This window comes from Corvus kubaryi, unplaced genomic scaffold (assembly GCF_017639235.1).
Source record: "Corvus kubaryi isolate FWS band 111438036 unplaced genomic scaffold, C.kubaryi_AGA036_p1.0 138, whole genome shotgun sequence".
In the NCBI taxonomy this organism is placed as follows: Eukaryota; Metazoa; Chordata; class Aves; order Passeriformes; family Corvidae; genus Corvus; species Corvus kubaryi.
This window is the reverse complement of record NW_024580672.1, coordinates 9,678,402-9,700,762: the sequence shown is the minus strand read 5'-3', so window position 1 is coordinate 9,700,762 and position 22,361 is coordinate 9,678,402. Positions and strand designations below refer to the sequence as shown.

The 22,361-nt window shown below is 36.6% G+C and overlaps 1 protein-coding gene across 1 annotated transcript in view; it reads left to right on the top strand.

Annotated features, from left to right (window-relative positions):
- Positions 1–22,361, top strand: part of LOC121660085 (adhesion G protein-coupled receptor A3-like) — a 263,515-nt gene that overhangs the window by 76,949 nt on the left and 164,205 nt on the right. The window lies entirely within an intron of this gene.

Genomic DNA, 22,361 nt, shown 5'->3' with positions numbered 1-22,361 from the left:
CTAAAGGTAGCAATTAATTTGGAACCCAGCTAATGTGATTAAGGCATGAAAATACTTTCTCTCAAATTATCTTTTCTGCTAAGTAATAGGCATGGCATGATTAAATAGAAAGAAGTAAGAACATCTGTAAAAATTTCAGAGGTCTGCGGGGTGTAACCCTCTCTATTATGTGAGCTTACAAAAATGCCTGGAACCACAATACTTTGAATACTTTTGGTAATTGTTAGTAGTTTTACTGTGAAAACACCAGCTAACTATTCCACAGATGTTTGTCAAGCTTGCTATGTAAATTTTCAGTTTTCTATTGTAAAATAGCCTGGTTGGCTCTTTCAAAGTGAGTAAAATTGAGAAGATGTGCGTAATGTGCCATTCTATCTGATAGTGTAGACTTACATTTTAGACAGTTCTTGAAAATGATGTGCAGCACTTGGATGTACTGTGCTATTGTACAGCATTCTAGAAAAGAAGTCCAAGCCTTAAATTGTGCCTCCCTAGGCAGAGCTACTACAGGGACAGCTGTGTAATCACTTTCTGGTCCTGATATGGTTCCAGTCTGCAGCTTGCTAAGGTTTCAGACACAGCAGAAGGACTGTTTATAGGTGCGTGACTTCAGATTGCTGAGCTCACAGAGATGAGGTGTCAGTGAAAATATTTCAATTTAATAGTTTCTTGTCAATCAGTATTTAACCTTTAGTCTCTCCTAACTAGCCTAAATCTGTTCTGATATTACTGGTTAGTTTGACCAGAACAATTCTACTACTTTCACTATTTACACAAAACTCAGAGGCGTATGAGTGTATATCTGGTTCATGCTCATGGTGGTGAGGTCTGAGTGGATGGGGCACAGAAAAGGCAATCACACAGCTCTGTGTGATAAAACAAAAAGTTCTGGCTTTCTTTTGGTCTCTGGTTGAGTAAAACTGTAGAGCGGCTCTTCAGAGGCCAGTATCAGTGAGGAACACAGAGGATGCCATCTAAAGTGATTATTAATTAAAGTAGAAATAGGTTGAACCCCCTTTCCCTTTCTCTCATGGCTGGCTGGAAAGAAACAATGAAAGTTGCCTTTTGTGCCAGTAGGTTTATTTTAATAGGATCAATTTTAGCAATGTGAAATTGAATTCAGTTAATGATGACAGTCTCTTACTCTCAGCTGAAAGCCCATAAATGGCTATGAAAGACAGCAGTATAAAATTCAGAGAATTTCTTCTGCTCTTCTGTTATGATAAAGTATGTATAATTGATCATATTTTCTATATATTTGTATATAAATAGATTATTATTCAGTCTCTTAAAAAATAATTATAAGTACTTGTAAAATAAAAGGTCATGTTGTCCCTTCATAACTGTTTAATTAATTGGCCTCTAGCAGTTTATTCCCTAGACACTGCTGCTGCGTGACTGAGGCACTGAAGCCTACTCCTTCCAATAAAACATCTGAATTAAACAAAGCTCATTTTCTGCCCTTCAATTACTGTGATGAACCTATTTGCTTCTTCTTCTATGTCGCAGTGATAATTGTTACAGAGCTGTTGTATAAATACTTCATATTACAGATTTTTAAAATAGATGAACAAGTCTGTACAAAAATAATGAACAGTGGTTTTAGAAACAAAGAGAAAAGTACTGTTCAAGGGAAATCATGAAGGCAGAGTTGCTGTACTGGGGTCTCTGGCTGCTTTTGTTTCCTCATCGTGTTGTGTGAGGTAAGGGTTAAGTTCTCCCAAGCCATGTACAAGTTTGAGACATACAAGCATCAACACCAAAATGTTAATTCAGAGAATTTCCTATACTTGTGATGTGTCTGCTGTTACAATTGAGATACAAAAACTTTTTGATTTTGTGAGATTTGTTTGAACAGATGAATTTAAAGAGATTCTTGGGGGAGGAAGGAAAAAAGAAGAAATTGTTATACATCAGGTATTTATAGTTCCTGTGTCTAAGAACTTGTATTTTCACTTATGTTTTATATTGCATAAATATGCAACTTAGTTGAGAGTATCCATTAAATGTTCGCAGTAGTGTCTTAACTGATGGGTAGCACAAATTGCCTCCTTGCTGAGTTAGGCTAGTGAGCTGTTTCTCATCTTGCGGCAGTATTTGCAAGTCTAAACAATTTAAATTTATTTTCCATTTTTATAATTACATTTTGATTCAATAGCAGCTCCAACTATATGTCTATATATCATCTATATATCTATCTATATCTATCTATATACCATATGTCTGTATATCTACACTGATGGTGCTTCCTTGTTCGTGTTGGATATGGTTTGGATGTATCTAGCAACTTCTTGCTTATATTTTCAATTATGTATTAAACAGCAAAGTAGAGCTAGTTTTAATGCTAGTTTCAACTTTCTGCAATGAAATCTTTTCAGCTTACAAAAAAAATTTTACAAATTAAAAATTCTAACTTCCTTTGAAGACTTAAAATGAAAGCCTGGAAAAGAGAAGGCTCTGGAGAGGTCTTAGAGCACCTTCTAGTACCTAAAAGGGCCTGCAATAAAGCTGGAGAGGGACTTTTTGCAAGGGCATGTAGTGATAGAACATTGGGGAAATGACTTCAAACTGAAAGAGGGTAAGTTATATAAAAGGAGGAAATTCTTCATTATGTGGCTAGTGAGTCACTGGCACAGGTCACCCAGAGAACCTGTGGCTGTCCCATCCCTGAAAGCATTCAAGGCCAGGTTGGATGGGGCTTTGAACAACCTGGTTTAATGATGGATGTCGCTGCTCGTGGCAGGGTGATTGGAACGAGATAATCTTTAGGGTCCCTTCCAAGGCAAACCATTCTATGATCCTGTGATTCTGTGAAATAGATTTATATTAATGAAATACAGAGCTGTTCCACCAGTTGGTGGAGAATCTGCTATAAGATAAATGTCCTATGTTTTGCAAAATAAAAAGGCAGTTAAATATTAACAATGATTTCTGGGCGCTTTTTTCTGGTTTTAGAGACATTCTTTTGCACAATAGAGGCAATTTTTAACCTTAAGACTTCAGTTTGTGCAAGTCAGGAAATGCTGTTGAATAGATTACAAGTACAGGTGTGACTCATTTATTTTTTAAATTGATGAAGAGCTGCCTGATTCTGGAGTGGATAACTTCAGTGTCAGGGATTAAAGAGGTCCATAAGGAGGACAACAAATACCTGTCTGAGGAGGATATTTGGAAGGTTGGTGACAATTGAGATCTTACATATCGGAAATAGGTGTCAGTTTCCTAAATGAGAATGAGAGTGCATCACTGCCGCCGTCTTTCCATTGGAAAAAGCTGTGCGTTAAAGGCTACAAATGGAGGAAGTACCTTTGCCATATGAAGGGAGATTGTCATAATAGTAAATGGCATTATTTCTAAATAATCCAAGTATTTGTACTCTGCGCAAGCAGACTTTTGAGGAATCTTGCAGAGATTGTGGGTGCTAACCAATTCGAGTATTTCCTCTCTTTTCACTATGATTGAAAGCCAGAAGCGATTGTCACCCAAATAGGTCAACACCTGGTGTTTGATTTGCGAGCGTCAAACTACTAGGTCAGATTTAGGTCACTGTTTTTGGTAGCCCTTGCCAGTAAGTTGCAAAAAATGCCGTCTTCGCAACTGATACATCTCTTATCTGTGAACCTGGTACCTGAGAGATGGAGAAGCTCCTTTTGCAGCTTCATGCTTATGGGAGGCCTGAAATGCTGATGACCATTTTGGTGGGGCAATGTAGCGTCTCCCTACTTTGGTTGCTGCCACACTTCTGACCTCCCAGGAAGCCTGACAAAAGTCAAACAAGCCCGCATTGCATCAGCCTGCTCCGTTCCACTGTGTCAGCATTCTGTCTGTGTGATGCCTGTGTGAGGCCATGCTGCTGTCTCCTCCCAGGGATTACATGATGATGAAATACACGTGGTGTGTCCAGCTCGTGGGAGAGAATGAGGGAGGTGTCACTCTGTTCCTCATAAACATTTATTATGAGTTTCCACTACTGGCCACAGTGGGATACATGACTCTTGGCTGGATGGACTTTCAGTCTGGTCTGGTAGTTCTTGTGCTTCTAATGTGTAGAAAGCCAAAGAGCTCACTCGAGACTCTGGCTGCAGCCAGGCTTTTAAAGCCTCAGCATTTGCCTTCGTAGAGCAAACCCACAAGGTCCTAAAAAAGCAGCAGGACGCTTGCTGGCAAATCTAATAATATCTTTCAGAAAACTCTGTCCAGCATGCCAAATGGTATAAATATGCTGTAAATATGAGGTTCCAACTCTTCTGTCCTTTTCCTTTGGTTTTTCAAATGTCACTGCTGCTCATGAAGAGAATGAAAATGAATGAAAACACAATGAAACAAATTGCAGTTTTAGAGGAACACAATCATCTGGGACCAGCAGGCTTGAATTTTCAAAATAGAAATACAGAGAAATGATCTCTTATGAAAAAATTACGTAAAAATAATACCATCACTTTAGTATTTTCTGTTTTGTGTGAGGGGTTGGATTTTTTAAATTTTTTTTTTTAATGTAGCAATGCCCAATTCTCACGTTTGGTTCAGTGTTTAAATGCAGTTGACAGTTTATGCCTGGCCCAGTTCACAGAAAACTCATGCATCAATAATGTGGGATTTTCATGCACTTGGAAGAATGCACTATGCACTTCCAACAGAAAGCAGCCTCTTTAGTATGTACAATATGTTCATTAAATACCTTTCCCTGTTTATACAAGTGCTCATGTCTCCATTATTCATTCAAGCAGAAACTAATACAAAATGTGGTACATCTGCTGTAGCACGTAAAAGTAACTAAAGAAAAGAAAAAGACTTTTGCTTAGGAGGAGGTAATTCTGTTCACTTAAAAGGAATTCTGCTGCACTTTTTTTTCCAGAGTTGGAATGTCATCTAATTTCTGAGGGATATCAGGTGACATTAGAGTCCTACATTTGTTTTAAAAACAGGGGGAGGGGTATTTTCTCTAACCCAAAGTTGAAAATTTTTGTGTTAATGCATTGGTGATGCTTTCAGTGGGAGGGGTGGCTGGAACTGCAGGGGCTCGCTGGGGCTCGGTGCTGTACTCTTAGCAAGGCACTTGGCAGTGTTTTCTGTTGAACCAGTCCAATGCAGGTAGTGTTTATTTTATACTTGCCATGAAAGAACAGTTTTGAGAATTAAAACTGACCAAGGCATTTGCCTAGATTCAAATGTTTGCTCCGTATTGTGCAGCGATGGCCGTTCCCTGTCACAAGACATCTGCTTGCTGGGCTCTCAGCCACTCTCCATCTCTCCTATTTCCTTCAGAACCACTAAGAAGCTGATTTCTTTTATTAGTGTTGAATGAGAGAATAGTACCAAGCCTTCAGGTTTCATGAAATGGAAATATTTTCTGGTCCTTCCTGTTATTTCAATATTGGTTATCACTACTGAGAAAAGTTTCCCTAATACATTGTCCACCCAGATATGCTTCTTATTAAAGTAGTGACAGCTGGTTTCATACTCACAGAAACATGGGAATATAATTTTGCAGATACTCTTTTAACGTTTGTGAGTGAGGACTTTGATCTTTCTGCACACTTAGAAAGATGGCTGCATTTCAGAGGAATACTTCTCCATCCTGGTTTAACGAGGTAGCAACTTGGTTTCTGTGTGCTGGAAAGATCTGAGAAGATCTGACTGATTTGGAAATTGACACTGACTTCTTGATATTGGGGGAAGTGTTATAATTCCCAGGGAGTTAATTTGTGAGGGCACTGGATACCAAAGACTGCAGGGATCTTGTACAACTAGGTGTATGTCCAACCTCTCACCAAAAGGCTCCTGTGCTTGTTAAAGATCATTTGCTGCAGGTATAGGGCAGTGAATGAGCCTGTCTGGTGGAGCAGACAGTTGTTTGTGTTAACCCATGCTGCAGCAATTGCTAGGGGCATTTAGATAAACCAATAAAGTCTTGCAGTATCTTTGAGCCATGATTTATTCTTTTCTTTTTGGGGGATATAATTAGGTAAATTGGGAAACTCATTGTGTAAATGCAGCTTTAAAATAACACTCTGCTTTGGCATTCCATTAGTATATCTGCTGTCAACAGTTTACTTTTTTTTAATGGGAGTTTCTGAAAAGTTTGGAAGTGTTCTAAATCCTGATACTTTAATGGAGACTGTAGATGAAATATAATCCTCATCTATTCATAACCAGTCAAAAATAAACAATTTTTTCAAGCCATTAGAGCATACAGAGGAAAAGTTCATGAACCAATCATTTGGGGCTTTTGGCAGACCATACGGAACTTTTCTAACAGCTATTTATAAGGTCCTAATGTGTTTATTTTCACAATAAATCTGACTTATTGCAGAATGTGTTGGTTTCATAGTAAAATAAACACTGAAGATTACAAACATATCCTTTTGTGAAGTCTTCTGAAAGTCCAAGGCTTAATTTAATAAATGTGATATTCTCTATATTGGCTGGGAAGTGAGTGCCAACTGAGGAAAAAAAAAAAAAAAGGAAAGAAAAAAGAACAGCCCAAACTCTTGCTTTAAATTACAAAATCAATTGTCATCAAGTTTACATTATAGCTGAGCCATTTGATGTGTAAAAAGTACTAATAATGGATAGATTGATAGATAAAAGAGCTAAGAAGGAGCAAAAGAGGCAATAGTTGTACCTCAGTGCTGTTGTTGAAGAGCTGTGTGGAAAAATACTGTCTATTTCTCAATACACAAACTTAATTAACGGATTGTTTAAATTTGCTTAGCTTAATTCTGTAAATTAGTAACAAAGTTACATGTGGTTAGGCTGCTTTAAAGTGCTCTGAAAGTATTTGTATTGTGGCTTTTACTGGTTTAATTAGAAGAATTTAAGTCATCATGCTGTAAATCAAAGTATTTGTGCAGTTTTCCCAATATTTTGCCCCTTGCCAGTACCTGAGGTGAGCCTCTTACTCTACTAAAGTAGCTCTATTACCCATGTTGTTGAGTCATATTTCAGCTGAGATATAAAGTAAAATTAGCAAATGTACAGAAAAGAATGATCAGTCATAAAAACACTTTCTTTTCTTACAATGTGTCTTCAGAAACCCTGCCTGATGTGTATGTGAATGTCCTCATGAGGCATATAATTCCTAATTCTTTTAGTGAATCTTACTAAGCTCTTGACCTCAGTGATATGTTCCAATAATGAGGCTGTAGGTTAATTGCATATTGTGTTAGAGTACTTCCTTCTGTCAGCTTTTAAATGTATTGCTTTTGTACTTCATTAGATACTCCCATGTTCTTGTGAGATTAAAATGTATCACTGCCAAACCATCAAGTAGACTTTTGTGTTGGTTTCATTATTTGTTTGTTGCTAAATTAATTTTATCTTTTCTTCATGGTAAAGTCCCTTCAGACTTCAACCAAATGCTTTAGGTTCCACATAATGCGAAGCTGCTTTATATAAGTTTTATTGTGCTTCGTTTATGTCCAGTTGCAAGAGTGGGAATTGAACTTGGCTATGATTTGGTGTAATGCTGAGCATCCAGTTTGAGACCGCTTTATATAACATAGCATTGTTTCAATATATCATTTATTTTCAAAAGAACTTGAATCATGGCCATAGAATGTGCTTTATGCATGCTTTGTTCTCAGATAGAGGCCTGCAGGATCTCAAACAATTAAAAAGAAGTTGTCATTCCAGTTGCTGAAACGCTAGTGCTTTGGGGATAGTTTGGGAACAGCTCCAAGGGACATGCTTGGGAGGGTGGACCTGGATAGCAGATTGTTTTTAAGAAAACATCCTTCTTCTGAGTGATTTTATGTAGAAGAAGAAAGAGACCATTGAAATCCATTTAAAATGCTTTGTATTTTTTGAAATGGTTTTTAAAGCTTAGAAAAAAATGGACCAGCTGGACTAAGGATCTTAATATACTGCACAGTAGTTATCTGTTTTCTGGGTGACACTGCGGACATTTATAAATACCAGAAATGTTGGCCTATGCCAGGTTTTGGGTTGTTGAGTTTTTCTTTTGGTGGGGTTTTTTCAGCAATTGGACAGCCTTTTTCTGCTACTCAGAAAGCTGCAGGTTTCTGATACTTCCATCAGGAATTACTGTCTTGTACAGCTTTTATGAATATTTTGTCTTCCCAGTGAATTATTTAAGCTGTGTTGGATTAGTTCAAAAGAAAAAAAAGATTATAACAATAAACATGGTCATCACATTTCCCATTTTTCTGAAAGTAATTAGGACTCTACTGGCATGAGTTCACGCTGTGGTAGCCTATAAATCTTGTGCAGATCCTTAACACTGGTGTCACGTATACATTAGTTAAGTCAGAATGAACAGATTAGTCGGGAAGGAGGTTTTTTGGTATAATCAGTATCGGGAAGAGACTGTGCCCAGAGAAATGCTCACAGTTCATAGAATTAATTTAAAATTAACTCCAACATCACAGCAATCATGTTTTATTTAAGTTTTGTTTCAATTTCTACTTTGTATTTCTGTTGTGTTTGAAATAGTTGTAATGCAAGAATTTCTTTGACTTCATTCTGGTTTCTCAGAGGTCAGTGACAAAACTTGGATGAATTTTATTCTGATCTCTTTAGGGCAGGGAACATAACATCTGTGGCTGATCCTGCAAATGATTGTATATGGGTAAGCTTATCACCTGTCATTCTATATATATCCAGAATAGGAAAAAATGTGTTTGCACAGCACAAAAGAGCTCTAGCCTTGACTGGGGCCCTCTGGAGTTTTCTTTAAGATGAATATAAAATATTTTCTTGTGTTTTTGTTGTTCCTGGAAACAAGTCATTCAGCCAGAAATATACAAAAGTACAAGAATACTTCTAGTGCAAATCTTATTGATGCAACCCTGGATATCTGTATTTTATTTAACATATAAATGGGCAAATTTATCAGCTTAGTGGAATGTAGCAGTACTTGGTCATGGCTAGTGGTTCTAGAATCCTGTGGTTCTACATAGTTAACATCTACGAGACTGTACTACCCCAGCTTGTTAGTCAATCAAGAGTAACAACTTACTCCAAATGTTGACCAAATTTCTAGATTAATTGCAGTATTATAACTTCTGAAAAGCTCCAACATTGAAGATACAATCAAATTACAAAAGTGGCAAATTAATCACAGAAGTGTTTAAATTCTAATATCTTGCCATGAAGCAGTTCAAATCCTCTACTGAAATGGGTGCGCAGTTCAGTACACAGTCTCTCAGAATCTGTTAGTATATGAAAATTGCTTTTTTAAATTACCAAATTCTCTTTTGTTCTCTGCACCTGTAGGTACTGTGTCAGGGAATAATTTTAATTGATGCCACCTATATAACGTGGCTTTGGATCATCACACGTACATTGCATAGAGTCAAAGGTAGAGTGACAATATTTAGCTCAACTCTACACAAGAGGAACCTTCATTAAAACAAAACAAAAAAACCCCTACCTGTCAACTGTCAACATTTCCAACACTCACATTTTTTTAACAGCAGCATTCACCAACCCAAAGCTTAAAAGCAATAAAATGAATAGTTAAATGCACAATAAATTTTCTATTTCATATATAAAAAACAAGTGTGTTGTCATCATCAATTATGGAGAAATACATACATGATTGCAACTAAAACTGCTAAATTTGTTGGATGATGATGGGCTTTGCTTTATTTTTAACTTGCAGATTTTGACTTTATCTGCAAAATATTTTTGAAGCCCGCATAAAAAATACCATTATGACTTTCATTGTTGACTGTTCATGTTTTGATAAATAATTTACATTTCAATTTCTTGAAAACCATTTAGTATATCGTAAGTTATCAGGAGACTGTCAGTATAATGTTAAAACAATATGGAGCTTGTATTTGAGGCTATTGTTATTAACACACATTTATAAATCTACTTTTTTTAAATATTCAGAATATGTAGGGAATGGGTTTTTTGAGGCTTGAGTTAGAGAGGGAGATAAGCTTCTCATTTTGTGGTCCTGTTTGTGCAATAATAGATGTCTGCATATGCTTTTTTTTTTAGTATGCTGACAATTTCAAAAGCAAGGTATTTTTAACATACTTTTCTTGAGCTGAAAAACTTATTTTCAAAGTAAGTGAAAGAGTCTTAACTGCTCTCTACTCTTTTGATTATTGTATGAGTTCTATTTTTCTTGAGTTTAGGATGATTGAAATAATTTGTAATGTTTATCTTGTTTTATACACTATTTGGCAGGAATGTGTTGGTGTAGTTACTTTCGCAAGGTCAAAATCAGCCTCCTACCTTCTCTTCCTCGTGCTCGAACGTGCTCAAAACAGAGACAAGCGAGTGATGAAATTCAGGCCTATGTGCTTGCCTTAATAAACAGCTTTTCAAATCAAAAGACTTCTGAAAAAATTTCACAGCAATATTGTTTTCTTTTTAGGACAGTACTCTTGTTAATGAATCTATGTCCAGACAATGGCAGCATTTCTTTTCTTTGTGTTTTTAATTATGTTACTTAGGTAAGAGCATAATTACTTCAGCTTTATATTTCATTTTCACACAATTCTTTGTAATCGGCATTTTAAAAACAAATTATTTTCTTGAAGTGAAAAATACTATATATTGATGGATGAGCATGTAATCTGTGTGAAAAATGTTTTGTTAAATTATTAACACTAGGTTGTTTGTCTGTTGAATCAACGACCTTTTGATGGCAACAGAGATTTCACTGTAATAGTTCTTAATATTCTCCTTTTCCCATTAGGACAAGGAGCACCAGTTTTAAAGCAGCCTCTCTTTCACTTTGATATGAATAGATAAATTGTCAAAGCTTCCAACAAGAAAGCTTCCTACTACAGGGTATGTTGTAAGCAACACTGCATACAGTGTTCTTGCTGGTAAACACAAACTGTGCACAGTTAGTGGTGCGGCTTCGTTCTCGTCCTTCAGTTGAATTTAATGAGCTGAACACTGATGAGATTTTTGAGAATTGGGTTAGTGTGTGCTGAGTGGAAGACAGATATGGGATGACATTTTTTCTGAGTTGCCCTTTCCCACCACTTATCAGCAAAGGAGAAGGGATAAAAGTGGAATATGTGCACAGTGTATATTGGTCCAGAGGAAAAAACTGTTCTTCAGAATTAGCCCTTTTAAAAATGCTCTATATGGAAAAGGAAATGCAAAATCATATTTAGCCTCATGTTCCATGTCTTTTTGAAATCATAAATTGGTTTTCGAAGTATTGTCTGCAGTGTTTCTTATGGGTATTGCACTGTGCCATTAGAAATTGGAGTTGCAATCCCAAACACGTACCTTAGCTCTCTGTGTTGGAAGGGAGCAAAGTGTCACATTAATTATGCTCTCTGCTCTGCTTTCCCACTGCTGTCTTCTTTGGGTTTTGCTTGCTGGATTGAAGAGAAAATTGATTCTTGTCTTGGCCTATTTCAGAGCCATCTGAAAACAGCTAAAAGCAAACTAAACCCCAGCCAAATGGGTGGTAAATAATACATACAGCCCTTAAACAGAAAATTTAGCAGCTTGCTAGCTGAGGAAGTTGCTAAGACTCCCATCAGCAACCAGGTATAGTAGACGTAGTGCTTCTCAGCACTGTCATGTGTAGAACAGATACTTAGCTTTCAAAATGTAATTCTCAAATATTCTTTGGAGGCCTAAGCTCTTTATACAGTGAACAGGGAGAATTAGGTCTGTAAGAAGAGAATCCAAACCAGCCATCATGGCTGAGGGACTGAACAGGCATTGAGCCTTTCAGAAGTGCTGAAGCCTGACACGTTTTTTTCCTGGGACTGGGATTTGCAACCTAATGCTTCTAATGAAGTCATTCTTCTTTATAGGCATAACTGACTCCATATTTTATTTGAAATGTGGTCATAAAAGAAAGTAATTGTGCTTTCCGTACTGGCCTGCTGGCTGGAGTATCTGCTTTGGAAGAGAAGCACTCAGGTTCAGCCTCTTCAGCCTGAGCACATCACACATTCACTGCCTCTGTGGGAAAGGCCTTAACCAGAATGTAGATCTTGTTGAAGTGGAGCTGTGCCAATATGTATTTGAGTAGTCAAGATTTATGGGGCCAGAAAGAAAAAAACAGAGGCAGACAAGAGCTGAGGGTATTTCTTCAACAAGGAGTTAATGGGTTTTGCTGTAAACAATTGTTCGGTAAAATACAAAAATACTGTTTTAGAGAACAGAGACCCCTGCCAGTTTCTTTAGCTCCTGTGTATTTCAGATGTAGTTTTCCATCCCTTTTGGGTGAGGATGGTACCAAAACAGTGTCTTTCATTTCTCCAGCTGTAATTGGTTCTTGTAGGAATGATGGGTGGCAATATTTCACCATTCTCTTGGATGCTGGGCTGTGCTTCGTGTTCGTGGCTTTGCTGATGGCATCCTCTTAGCCTGTGTGGCCCCACAGAGACCCATGGTGTCAGCATGTCTTGCCTGTGAATCCCAAAAGGGCTTTTGTGTGTCACCAAGCTCTGAGGTATTGGGCATGCCCAGCACCCTTTCTGCAATTTAGGAAATTGAAAAGTGAAGGCTGAAGTAGCTGCAGCCATTTGGACATGTAGGAGGTGAAGTGGGGGCTGTGAATTGCACTCTGGGACTTAGTACCAATGCTCTGCTCAAGTTTTACTTTAGTTGGTCTAAGTGCTTTTTTGGACCCAGGCCAACACTTTCCCTGCCGTGCTCTGGGTGACCAGTGTATATTGTCATGGCTCTGCTAGGAATTAAGTAGTTCCTGAGTTTGATATGCTTTGAGTACTTGAAAGTGTTGAAGAAATTTTCTGCCATTCAGGTCAGTTGATTTGAAGAAGAGATAATCCAGTCCTGCTCTTTGTTTCAGAAATGTTTGTGTGCCAGTTTGTGAATGCTTTGCGTGATTTGACCAGCTGTGCCCCAGCGTTCTTTACTGATACTGCTTGTATAAATATAACAATTATTTTATGTCTCAATATTGACTAAATGAAAATAACCTAGAAAAGGAAGAATTTCCAAATAACATGTGCATTATTTATAGAGCTCTATGCCAACTGTTGCTGATCTGTTGGGGTGAGTTGTTATAACAGTTCTCAGGAAAAGGATGAATTCAAAATTTCAAAATAGAAATTAAATTCAAAATAGGAAAGTCAGAGTGACCTGCTCCCCAGCAAGCCAGTTTCACATCAGGCCATCTGTTAGGGAGATTTGCAGTCATCTTTTAGTAAAAAGGTTGGATTCTGCTAGTGCACAAATAGTTATAATGAACTTTATTCACAATTACCTTGAATTTAAATCAGCATCACAGAGTTGTTGCTGAGCTTAGAAGGTTTAAGATCACTTGGAAGAAATGACAACTTAGGAAGGAAATGTCACTTTGAAACAGCATTGTTTCCCCATTAATAAATGTCTCCTAAAGGGAGAAGTATTTTAGTGGTTTTGAATAAAAAAGAGACATGGCAGGGTCAAGGGTCAGCTTTAATTTTCTTGGCAGTTGAAATAGCCATGAGGAGAGATGCTTTTGCAGAAGAGCAGTTGAGAGGCCACAACACAAACTGCATACTGAGTGATGGTAAATATTGTTTCAAATAAAAGAATGTAGTTTTGTTATTAAATCAACAGAGAGTAATAAAAGCTACAGTGCTTTGTAATTTTTCTATTGATGGATGTTGTTCTGTTGGCCATCCTATCTGAGACTTTGAAAGAATAAGTGTAGCTCTACTGATGATCAGTATTACAAACATTAATTTATGAAGGACTAGTGGGGCCTCATCTGTGCAAGTTTCCTCCATGGAGAGATGCGGGAGACATTTGGAATACAAGATCTAATTTGCCTTGATCGGTACTTATTGTTTACATACTATTTATTATTATTATTATATCAAATTGTTAAAATTGTATGTATTATGTAATTTAAATACTTTGAAGAGTTCTCTATGCCATCGCATTTTGCAATGGTAATCATCTTTGCGTTCCTTATGTCTCATATAATCAAGATATTTTTGCCTTTATAGACATGATTCAATGTATTATGCCTTCAATAGTAATACATATTAATTTTTATAGATCACATTAATTATCCTAGTGTCTAAAAATTGTGTAAGAAGACTATACAAAAATCAAGATAATTACATTTTTTGTAAGAATGAAATTTGCAAGTGATGGTCATAAATCATAATTCAAGAATTCATTTTACTGGACAAAAATATTAAGAAGCTGTTGTTTTGGTTTTTTTTTTGTTTAAAAACATTTAGATCCCAGTCTAGTGGTGTGAAGTGTTTTATGAGTAGGTACTGGATCCATCACCTTTTAAAAGGGCAAAACATTGTGTATTTCTTTTCAGGTGTAAAAGATTAAAGTGTTTCAAAATGCAAGGAATGAATATAAGACACGTATTTTTGTTAAATATAATTTCAGGGAAATTGTTTAGTGGAAATACATCTTATTATACAAATTATTACAGTTGTTGCATGAACAGAAAACAGTCAGAACATGACAAAAGCCAGGAATTTCTTCTTGAAATTGAGAGGGTCGGAATGTAAGCAAAGGGAGTGAAATGCAGGGAAAATAACTAGTGGTTAAAAGTGAGAGAATTGATTAGAAACAGAGTGAAAGAAAGTTGTATTAGACAATCGCAGGCTGGAATGAAAGGTTATAATTTGCAGATCACTTTTGCTGTCAAATTAAAATTAAAAGCATCTTTCCTGTTGCTAGTGCAAAGCACTTGTACAATTAAATAAAATGCCAGTTCCTCAGGGTCAACTGTAGCTGCATTCCTGACCCAGGGTAGTCTAATAGTCTGCTGGTTTAGAGACATTTGTTTGATGCAAGAGTTGTTATTCCAAGGAATTATTATTTTTCTATACCTTTTAAAATGCAGATGTGTAGAACACTTGGCAGTGTTTCTTAGGAGTTTTGCTTGAACTCTTGTTAAGTCATAGTTTCCCTGCACTATAAATTTTTACTTTACAAAACAGTTGATTAGACACCAAAATTGTTCTTGCCTTAGCACAATCATTAAGAGTTTTATCAGGGCATTGTATATTAGAAAAAATATAAAAGATTTTCTATATGAAAAAATAAATATTAATAGTCATAAATGACAGGAATATGAAATAAACTCACTTGTAAAGTTAGTTTATAGAGTTGTTTAAATAGTGAATGATTCCTTTCTCCTGGGATTTTTTTTTTAATTTATGTAACGTAGTTTAGCTGTATTTCAGCACATCACTTAATTGAATTTATGAATATCTAGGCTTCTGTTTCCCATTAGGACCACAAATAGTTCTCTTGGTCTGATGTGCAGTCAGCCAAGGTCAGCCCACCACAATGATATATTCATCTGACATTTTTTATAGTGATGTCATTAAGATAATACATGATTTGTGTCAGATGCCGTCATCCTTTAAGAAGATGTAGCAAGAGCAGATTTATAAATACATGTGTTAAAGTAGCCACCACAAAGTCCCTTTGAGGACTGACACCAGATTCTTCCTCAATAATGTAGCTCTCCCAGAGCTCCAACAGCACTGGGAGGTGTTAACAGGGCAGCTTTTCTGTGCCCTGCATGCCCGAAGGAAGGTTTGATGAGTAAACTGAATTATTTGTGGGAGAGAATAGCTGGATGCCAGGCCTGACCTAGGAAAACTCTGGAAATAAAGCACTGTTTCTGGCATGTGATCAAAGTAGGAGAAGAGATGCCATGGAATAAGGTGTGAGTAAATAAGCGGGGAAAAGGAGTTCTATTACTCTGTGTGGTGAGAAGGATTGATAAGAAAGGGATGCCTTACTGAACAAAGCACACCAACAGCTTTCAGCAATAATGGCCTCCAACAATAACATACTGCTTCTTTCCCGGCATCCTTTTTTTGTGTTCCCTTTCCTGTTTCCTCCATTTTTTGGTATTCTTTCAGGGTATGTAGACCTGTGGGTGTTCCTGTGGCCCCAGCTACTATTGTGTGTTATTATGTCTATGTTGATTTTTGTAAGGGCTTTCAATCATCGTTGCATATCCTAAGGCTGAATAACAGACTTTCATGGAAGCAAAAGAAAATGTATTTAAAAATGTATCATTTTGCCTGAAACACTAGTGACGAAACAAAGCATGAAAATCATCGCAAAACAACATTTGAAGTGGGACCAACAGAGACAGATTGTTAAGTATGTGCCAACTTCTTATTATTTATAATAGAATATATTTTGGCTTGAAATTAATATTGGCAGTTCTGAGATATAAGAAATAAGATTTTTAAATTTCTTTAATACTTTTTACTTGAAAATCTCAATGTACACATTGTATAGAATATAAAGTATATGGCAGTGATTTTAAAGAATGGGTGGAAATCAGACATTCACACAGAACCTCTGGTCTTATTTTTCAGCCTCATAGTTTGCTCTATCATTCATCTGTCATTTACATGAAGTTTTAGCAAAAAAGCATTTTAAAATTTCTGACATTTACCTGCAGGAAAATGCAAATGTAGCAACTGTGCACTGAAAATACTCAAGGAAGTTCTGCAGAGGGTTCACATTAACCCTCATTTCTGCAGAAGACAATTCTGCATGCCTTCTCATTAGCACACGTGGTTTGTCTAAGTTATTACCAAAGACCCAGTTTGTGTAAAACAGGGCTTTCTGGGGAAGGATTCTCAGACCAGTCTTCCAGCAAGATTTAATTCCTCTCAGCTAAACTGCTTATAGGCGATTCTCCTCTGTTATCCTTAAACTACTTACTGACGCTTTAAATTGACAGGATTTCTATGCAATTAACGTTGCCTCTAACACTGGCTGAATTAAATGTTCAAATGGTGTCCCCCCTCCTTTTCTGGAAAGGGCTTCCTGCTCTATACAATGCTGGAATGTATCTGGGTGTTGCCATGTTCCCAGGTAAACAGGAAGAACAGCTTTGAGTATGGTTATTCCAGGAGAAGGGTGAAGGTTATTGCTGTGTTGCCTTGTCCATCTCCCATCATGAGCTGACTAATTACTGCAGGTCCCTGGATCCCTGTGTCAGTGTCTATGTTCTTTGTGATATTGTTAATTAACATTCTTACTTTTTTAATGAAACTGTAGAAATAATAAGCAGGAAGAAAGATGGAGTTGGTCTTTGACATCTTTTAATTGGTTCACCTTGGGTTTAGAAGGGTTCTATTTCTCCATTATGGAAACAGTACAATGAAATAAATGTCATAGGAAAGATTATTCGTATTTTCTTGATCTACACTCAGTAACAAACTATCTTAGTTTTGGCTCAAAATGCTCTTAGATTAATCTGTGTGCCATCTGCGGGTACTTATCTTTGCTTTACACCTCAGGCTAGAAGTCTTTCCTCTTTTCTTTGGATGTTTTAAGTCACGAAAGCTCAAACTGAAATTCAATAAAGAATCACTTGTGGTTTTCCAAGTCAACCTTGATACAGTAACAGAAAAATAATCAAATATTTCCTTAAAAAAAAACCCATCCAAGACTTCATGATATGATGGCTATGTATTTTAAGGTTCTCATATCTAAGAAAACACGTTTTCATTGCACTGATACCTCTGATAATTTGGTATAAAAATGTAAATCTCCATATTTTATTATAAAAGATTAATTCAGATGCACTTTTGACAATTCTGGAAAAATTTCCAGTATTTCATTTTATTGTTGTACTGTGATTCCAGAGTTTGAAATTTGACCTAGGCATGTTGAATACATATTGCTGGAAATCTGTAACAGGCAAAGCAGTGCAGTTTTAGAATGTGGAATAACAACTCCTACAACTGGAGCTGAAACCGTTCTCAGTAGAAAATATGCTTTACCCACTTTCTATGTGTCTGTTTTACATTTGTTTGGTCTGTGTGTTTAATTTAAAAATTAAAAAAAAAAAAAGTTAAGTATATTTTTCCCCCTACTATTTCACTTTCTTTACAGTTTTCTCACAGGGTGGAATTAAGCTCTGAACTGATTTTTTTTTTTTTTTTTTTTTTCTTCTTCCCCCAACAATTAGCCTTTTTCCAGGAGGAGTGGAACACACGTCAAGAAACATAACCCATGCTGAACTGCCTTCTAGGCATGCATACAGAGAGACGTCCCAGTAGGTGTAGAATTTAAGGAAGCCTCTGGCTCTTTGCAGCTACCCGAGGTTTCTGTGCTCCTCATGTCTCTCCATAGGTATGGATAGACACAAGCTCTGCCATTGTAATCAACATAATGCCAGATCTGTCACTGTACACCAAGGCATTGTTGGCAGCAGAGGGGCGTTTTCTGCTGGCACTGCAGAGCTGTGGACACTGAAACCCACTTTATCTGCTCTCAGCATTTATTTCTTCTGACCTTTCAGTCTTGTTTTAGCCCCACACAACTGATCCAAGGGACCCCTCCTTAGGGGCTGGGTGGCACAGCCACTCTGTCTTCAGTCCCCAGGTTACAAGTGCCAAGCATCTGCCCCTGTGCCTGCATAGGCAAGACCTAACGTGATCTTACCATATATGTCTGGGTTTGTGGCATGAAAAAGAAAACATATAGGAACAGTTGCATATGTTTTGAATGTTGAATTTTTATTTCTTAAAAACATGCCAAAGTAGAAGAATCTGGAAAGTGTAGATGATTTTTTTTTTTTAATTTGGAAATGCATTTAGTTTTGAGCTATTAATAAAAAAATTGAAAAAATGAAAGTAGAGGCAGGTGCCAAACATCTTTGTACCTATATTCTGGTTGGTTGATGCTATATTTAGAGTGAAACTGCATTAATTAATCTTTTAAAATGTTATTTTCTATCATACACAGGTATAAAAATCTATCAACAAATTTGTACTGCAGTCTATCCTGTTTTACCAAGCTGTTTGCTCATTTTTTCTTACTTGACATGCTGCTCCTTCAGTTCAAATACCGAGTCTTACATTCTTGCTCTATGACTATTACTGTGAAAATGAAATAACTTATAATGTTCTATGGGATTCTTTGAGCAAGCAAACCATCATAAAGCATGTCTCTGTTTTGTTTCAGCTGCCATTATTGGTACTTTGTTTTACACTTTGAGGCATGTTCCTAAATAATGAATAACTGCCAAATTACCACAGCACATTTGATGTGAATGAGTCATCAGCCTTAAATGAAAAACCAAAATGTGATGACCTTTCTGTTGTTCTGCATGTCATTATTGCCATCAAGTGATGGGTCTGAAACCTCCCATTGTTCATTAGCACCTTGAATGGACAGCATTTATTTTTTTGTCGAGTCCTTAGGGTCTGTTGTTTCAGGGAATCCAACCAGTAATGGCTTGAATTAAAAAGGGGAAATTAAAGGAGAATGCATCATCAACATGCTAAGCAAACAAAAGACCTATAGCCTCTGTGTCTGGAAAGGCAGACCATTATTGGACAATTATTGTTCATGTTTGTGTGCATGTTTATGTTTATTATCTGATGTTTCTAACTGAAAAGAGTTTCGTTTTTATCTCTTGGAACGAAACTGAGATGTAACCATAACTTTTCTGATTCTGGAAAGTATGTTAAATATCCACTCTCACCATTTAAAAAAAATAAATAAAGAGCTCTGGAGTTCCATGGGAGCACCTTAGTTAATTTAGTTACTGATGATGGTACTAGGTAATCATTATTACTTAACCTGCCTCTTTCATGATATTTGTTTGATCCACAATGCATTTACCAACAACGGAGATGAAAATAAGTTTTTTATTATATTCATGCTACCAAAGTACAGCAAGTTACTGGCTCCTGTACAGATGGGTCCATTTGAAATATCTTCAAAACACATTTTGCCAATATCACTTTAATTCTTGGTTCCTGTATCCAGGAGTGCCAACCCTGACAGTCGCTGTCATGATGGCAGAATAGGTGCTAACTGTTGTCTTTCTTCACTGGCTGTGCCTCTTTCCTACCGCAGTGACCATAATCTTTTCGTGAAAGATCTGGAGTCTGCATTCATTTCTTGGGCAAAGGTGACATTTAGTTTAGCTGTAATATTTCACATGAGAAAGAAGTCTAAGACGTGACCTTATTTTTTTTTTTTGGCTGTTGTTGTTTCATAGTATGCAAAATGTGGAAAGTCAGTCGTATTTCATTGGTATTTGGCATCTGCTCAACAACTGATTGCTCTTCTCAGAGCTTTTTTGGAAAGTTTGCAGCACCATAATGACAGCTTTCTAAACACAGATGTCCTCTTGGTACAACCCATAATTTTTTATGAAAGATGTATCGATGTCAGGAATTTGAACAAAGTACTGGAATTAGCTGAATATTCTTGTTATGAATATGTATTCAAAATATCTACAGTACATATATTGTAAGTTGGAGGAAGAATATGCAATGTCTGAAGGCAAAGATGCTGGTACAAAATGTCAGAATATAGTTTAAAATAAATTGATTCTTTTGTTAATGGACTGTCTATACTTTAGTGATTTTTTCCCCACTATGTTCTGTACTGTGTAAATACATACTGTGACCTTGAAGCATCAAGAATCTCAAGAATACATTTAGATAATTGGGGATTTGGCCATGGAAGATGTCTATTAGCTGAGAGGCCTGGAGTAGTTATTAAATGTTCTTGTGAAGTCCCATTAGTAGCCTGTTCCTCTTGTTTCATTTACCTCTTAGCTAAGCCATCAGGAAGTGAATACTTCAGACACAGATTTCCCCTCTTCAAGTCAGCTATTTTTCTTAAGGTTTCTCTTAAATGTTTTCAGTAAGTAAAAGTCAGTTGAAAGCTTAATGTGTAAGATGATAAACTTCCATCAGCTTGTGGTTCTTAGTAAAGGAATCCTTGATTTTTTTTACCTGTGGGCCCATTATTTGCAAATACCTACAAATAAGAAGACAGTGCTTAATGGCTATTGTATGTAATTTACATAAGTTCAGACTTGCAGGTGAAAAGGAAAGTCTCCTCTGTAACCATTTGAGATTGTTTTTTAATAATAACACAGTTCATTCTCTATTGTTCTTCTACCTGTTTAGGTCGAGTTAAGATCAGAGTACCATGCAGCCAGTTTATCTAACAACTCTAATGAAATTAGGGGAAATATATTTCAATAAATATTGTCCCATTTTCATTTTGTGCAGCTCTGCAGCCTGGATATAAGTGCTGCAGTTTTTATGACTATAGCTAACTTCATGTAGCTTCCCTCTATCTGTACTTGTACAGGCACTTGGTTTTGATTTATTTTCAGGTCACGCCACGAGATCTGTACTCCCACACCACTAATGACACGTCATTCAGATTCAGAACAGATACTTTTAAGTGAGAATGCTGCATCAGAAATGATGGAAAACCATAACTGATAGTTAGGAAAGCATTTCTTTTTGGGCTTCAACTGGGTCATGCTGTGGTCATTCAATATCATGATACTGGGGTTCTTCCCCTTCTCTCATGCTTCTGGTTGATGATAAAATCACTTGTCTGGTATATGTGCATGTGTGTGGCCCAGCCTGGGCTGCTGTTTGGCTTGTCTTGGATCATGACCTTTTGCCAAACCTCAGCAGTAGCTCTTGAGGAAAAAATGTAAACATACAACCAAATTTACTCTGGTTTCCTTATTTAGTTCAGTGTAAGTTAATTCTAATTGCTATAAGGCTTCAATATGAGAAACTTTTTCCTAAATCAGAAAATGGGAAAAGCTAATTTAATATTTTAGTTACAGGAATTTAGTAAAAAATACAAGTGGGTGGGAAGCAAATGGATTCTCCTAATGTAGAAGTAAGAGTTTTTAAGTGTTTAACAGTTGTGATAATTTTATTTATTAATTTTAATCACATTAAAAGATGTGTTCAAGGATGACAAGGAAGAAAACACCTATTTTGTTAGGCCAGAATTATATGGAAACATTATGGAATATTAATTACTAAGAAAGTGCCAGAATTGTGGCCAGTGTAATCATCTACAATTTTCTGAGAATATCCTTACTAAAATGACCTACCTAATTTAAGTGTAATTTCCAAAGTAAGGAGAACAGATGTCTTGTTTGTGACAGTGTAAGTGATGGACACTTTCCATGTCATGGTCTACCTTCTACTAACATTAAATGACCTTTTTACTTCCTGTAGATGATACCTTAGGATTATGCTGGTTTTTCCTATGTGGTTACAAGTTATGGGGAAACACGGAAGAGTTTCCATAAACTAGAAGATTTCAGTAAATGGAAGGCCTTTTGTCTACCTGGTTATTTTGACTGGCATTAAAACTCATGTGTCAACAGTTTGCCATTTATCCTGACTATTCTATATTTGTTCTGAGCTGTTAACCACTGTTGGCTACAAGAGCTGATCACTTTGCCTGATTGCAACTTGCAGAACATTTAGACGAGTTGTCAGTTAACACAGAATGTGTGTAATTGATATAAAGATTAATTACTAAAACTGTCAGTTAACCCTGCCTAAAATGTGCATATTTGCATATGAACTATGCGTCTTAAGTTGTTTACAAATGTGCCCCAGTGTAAAGCTTGAGCTAAGTTTTTCCTTTGT